Raw genomic sequence first — 5,000 nt, forward strand, 5'->3', positions numbered from 1 at the left:
TATGTATACATATGTATATAGTGTATATATATATATATATATATATATATATATATATAATATATATATATATATATATATATTATATATATATATATGAGAGTCAAGAGGCTTGATTTTCAGTTATTAAAATGGTCACATATGATGGCTTCAGTCAAAAGCAGCACAATACATTTATTATTATTAGTTGAAATGATGGACACATAGGTGAAGTAAAATGTTATATAAAAGCAACTGGAAAGCTGGAAATGAACTTCTGAAAATATTTTAAGTGCTAAATAGCAAGTCATGAATGATTCATTCTTCCCTAAATAAGAAAGCTGCCAATGACATTGGCACACAAAATATAAATTAGAAGATGCTGACGTCATTACACTATTAGCTGCCGTAGCTCTTGTTTTCAATTAATTCCATCACGTGAGTGAAAGTCGTTAAAACCAGCATAAGTAGCATCAGCAGTAGTAGTATTAGTATTTATTAGTAGTAGTAGCAGTAGTAGTCACATGAGCTGGCACTGTTGAGGTTCAACATGCGAACAGCTGATCCGTTGTGTCACCTTGAGAGAATCCATTACCAAATTACCCTCAAGACCAGAACAGCGGGGAGGAGGAGGAGGAGGAAGAGGAGGAGGAGGAGCAAGAAGAGGAGGAGGGAAAACAAGGGAAAAGGGAGAAAGTTGGGGGTGGGGAAAGGGGAATTATGAAAGTGGTAAATGGATAGGAAAGGGGAGTAACGATGTCAATCGGTTAACTAAACGCTACCGTCAAGAGCGAAAATGAACGAAACCATTAGAGATTAATTGTGGGAATTGTTTCCGAAGTATCTGGTAATTATGAAGGTAGAGTGTTTAGTGATACAATAAATGGGTATTTTACGATCATGCTGCAGTTCCCGTTATTATGAGTTGATTTGTTTTTAAGGTCTGGGCGATTAGTTTACATAAATTGTGTTTTTAGTATTATTACAAATTTACGCTGAATTGACTTATGAATAAAGTTGTCAGAGAAAACGGGATTTGTCACCTGCCAATTAGAACGGAAGGATAAGCGTTGGAGATTGTTTCAAGACGTTTCCATGAGAGGAAATTCAATTTTCTTAATTTGATTTTTGTCTAAAATGTTGTTGCGAGATGAACCGATGACAGAAGCCTCCATGGGAAACTACTTTTTATAGCCAGTAAATTGTCCTGTGTAATATATATATATATATATAGATATATATATATATATATATATATATATAGTATATATATATATATATACGTATATGTATATATATATATATGTGTGTGTGTGTGTGTGTGTGTGTGTGTGTGTGTGTGTGTGGTGTGTGTGTAAGATTTAGCTGCCTTCATAGGTAACTGTTTAAATTAAGAACTTTCGAGGATCTTGTAATACTCGAAATGTTAGGTCTTATGGCGATCATTTTTAAACTGTAAAGTAAAGACTTCTGTAGATCATTATATGCTTAAGATGCAAGGACTATTGCACATCCTTTGTACTTATAAAGTAAGGGCTTTTGAAGATCATTTTGCACTTGTAAAGTAAGGTCTTCCGTCAATCATTTTAAACTACATTTTTCTGTCTTAGTTTAAAGAAATTCGGTGAATATATGTAATTAAGCTTAGATTTATTTCTAAATCCCAAAGACTAATGAGATAGGCAGGTAAAAGAGGGAACGAAAATATGTTGAGCTCAACACCTAAGGAGAAGAATGAAAAGTTATATTTCCCAAGAAAAACGGAAGCAGGAGGAGATTTCCGAAATTCACTTTAGTCCTCTGTCTGAGGTGTCGACTCTGCCGAAACGTGTCACCAGCAGACGGGGGCCCGGAGAATTGTTGTTGTGACGGCAACAACGAGGGACCGTCCCGGAACCCAAACTGGCCGTGGAGCATTTTGTGTGAACCTGGTTGGAAGTGCGCCTAACGCGCTGTGAGTAATTCAATTTAGTGTCGTTTCCCTGCGCAATATTGGGTTATTGTAAGTGTTGGTGTTGGCATCTAAATGATTGGTCGGCATTTGCATCCGTAGTTCCCCCACCCCACCCCCCACCCCACCCCCCACCCCCACCCCCCCCAACCCTCAGCCACCAGGTGTACTCTCTCTCTCTCTCCTCTCTCTCTCCTCGCTCTCGCTCTCTTATCTATCTATCTCTCTCATTGTTATTTAGATAATTCATCCTAAAATGTTTGGCCAGATTAAACGCGTATTCTTATTGACGTAAGTGTTATAATTCGTTGCTGTTATGAAAGGATAAAGATTATTATTATTATTATTATTATTATTATTATTATTATTATTATTATTATTATTGTTGTTGTTGTTGTGTTGTTGTTCAAAACTTCCAATAACAGAATTCTCTCATAAAAAAGAAAAGCAGAAAAACACGAAATAGATAAGTAGTATAATATGCAGATAAAAACTAAGATTGAATAAGTTAACAAAAGAATAAATATTTATATGAATAAATTAACAGAAGAATAAATATTTATATGAATCAAATTAATAAAGGAATAAATATTTATATGAATAAATTAACAAAATAATAAATATTTATATAAAAAAAAACCACCCGTTTTGATGTTTTGATCAATGTGAAAAAATGGTAAAGCTGTTTTGTCAGCCCGATGATAGATCGTTCCTGGAGGTTGCGGCTGTGATCGTAATGACGCGTCATTAAATGATTATTACAAAGGTTACGCCCTTAATAGACGTGGCTGGGTGTTTTGTGGGCGTAACGGTGTCGCATTAGCCAACAGTTTAAAGCCCTCGCCATGAATGATGACTTTGTGCTGTCCGCCGGAATCTGTTCTTGGAACTAGACGCATGTGTAACTATTTTCTTTCGAGGTAGAATTCCTCGCCTTCAGGAATGGGTTCCTTGTACCTGTTTATGTAGTCATGTACGCCTCCATTGAAGGTCTCTCTCTCTCTCTCTCTCTCTCTCTCTCTCTCTCTCTCTCTCTCTCTCTTTGAAATTTCTGTGCGCCCCGGTAAACATTCATTTTGTTCGCCTTCTTACCATTATTAATATTCTAGTATTTAGTTCTGTAGCCATTCATTCTCTTCCGTAGCGCCATCTACGTCTATGATAGGTATTTTTGGTTAGTTGATTATGTACTACCTTTTTCATTCGTTCCCTTTCCTCCTTCTCGTCTGATCCACTTCGGATAGATTATAAACCTTTCCTCGTCCATTCTCTTTCCTTTGTCTCATCTATCGGATACTTCGTTCGTCAGTCGATCTGAAAGCATATTCAGACCTTTCCAAACATCTCTCAGGTTGTTGTATTTACCTTTTATTCTTCTTCTTCTTCTTCTTCTTCAACTAACACTACCAAGTGCCTCGTCCTTCCTCCACGCACCGAGAGCCCAATGCAATACCTGCTCGACGCTGCTCATTGACCAGTCATAAGCTACGATCCGAGCTCAAGCAAAAGACAGGATGACAGACAGAACTTGCTCGAGTAAGATTGATTGACCCCGATGCATATGCTAACCAGCTTTTCCCCGTGTGTCCCGGCATCATCATGCTTCTCTCTCTCTCTCTCTCTCTCTCTCTCTCTCTCTCTCTCTCTCTCTCTCTCTCTCTCTCTAAATTAACCGTGCTCCTTTCTTGGTTCTTACGAGGGTTGCCCTGTGATGCTTCATCCCTCTCCTCTTCTTTTCTTCTCGACTTCTTGGGCGTTTTGACACGAAGAGGAATCGCGTGGTAGGAGATGTGCACCGTAGCTTGCATCCCCAGGAACTTAATTATATTTTTATATATTTTCGTTACTGTCCTTGATCATAACTTAGGTATTGTTAGTGTAACTTATTTTTATCAGTAGTTATTCTCTCTCTCTCTCTCTCTCTCTCTCTCTCTCTCTCTCTCTCTCTTGTTCTTATATTCATGATGCCTTTCATTTCACATGAATATTTCTTTCATATTTGAGTTATCTCTCTCTCTCTCTCTCTCTCTCTCTCTCTCGTTTTGATATCCTTATTACCATTCAGTCCACATGCGATATTTTTATAATAATTTTCTCATATTTACATTAATCTCTCTCTCTCTCTCCAGTTTTTATATCCTTTTTTACCATTCACTCCACATGCGATGTTTTTTAATATTTTTGTCATATTTACATAACTCTCTCAGTGCTGCCAAACTCTCTCTCTCTCTCTCTCTCTCTCTCTCTCTCTCTCTCTCTCTCTCTCGGTGCTGTCTCGCAGCAATCAGCTTCCAATCAGTCTACGGCCGTCTTTCCAGCTGCTCACACTTTAATGATGACAACGGCAGCACAGCGCCGTCAGCACCAGGTTATCGCCGAGTTAATTTGGCTGCAGCAGCAGCAGCAGCGAGACAGACATTCCCGAACTGGTGTTAAATGGAGAGCGACCGTTTAGTTCTCATGTCCCCGACGCGTCGAACAAGTACATGAGCAGGAGATCAAGGTACCGTCGACCCCTCGTGTTCGGGTGCCGAGTGGGATATAATGTTTTTGCGTCTGCTCGGTTTCAGGTGAGGAGATGGGATGGATGCAGCTAGAAGAAGAAGAAGAAGAAGGAGAAGAGAGAGAGAGAGAGAGAGAGAGAGAGAGAGAGAATAAATGATTCGGTGAGAAATTTCTGGTTAGGTGTGATGGATATTTGTTCCTAAACAAATTAAAATAGAGACTTACTGCGGGTGAAGGAGAGAGAGAGAGAGAGAGAGAGAGAGAAGAGAGAAGAAGAAGAAGAAGAAGAAGAAGAAGAAGGAGGAGGAGAGGAGAGAGAGAGAGAGAGAGAGAGAGAGAGGAGAGAGAGAGAGAGAATAAATGATTCGGTGAGAAATTTCTGGTTAGGTGTGATGGATATTTGTGCCTAAACAAATTAAATTAAAGAGGCTTACTGCGGGTGAAGGAGAGAGAGAGAGAGAGAAGAGAGAGAGAGAGAGAGAGAGAGAGAGAGAGAGTTTTGTCTTTGAATAGAAGTAAATCGAATGTTGGCAAACAGTAAACGGAAAATCGTGCCTACCCAAAT

This window comes from Macrobrachium nipponense, chromosome 16 (assembly GCF_015104395.2).
Source record: "Macrobrachium nipponense isolate FS-2020 chromosome 16, ASM1510439v2, whole genome shotgun sequence".
Lineage (NCBI taxonomy): Eukaryota > Metazoa > Arthropoda > Malacostraca > Decapoda > Palaemonidae > Macrobrachium > Macrobrachium nipponense.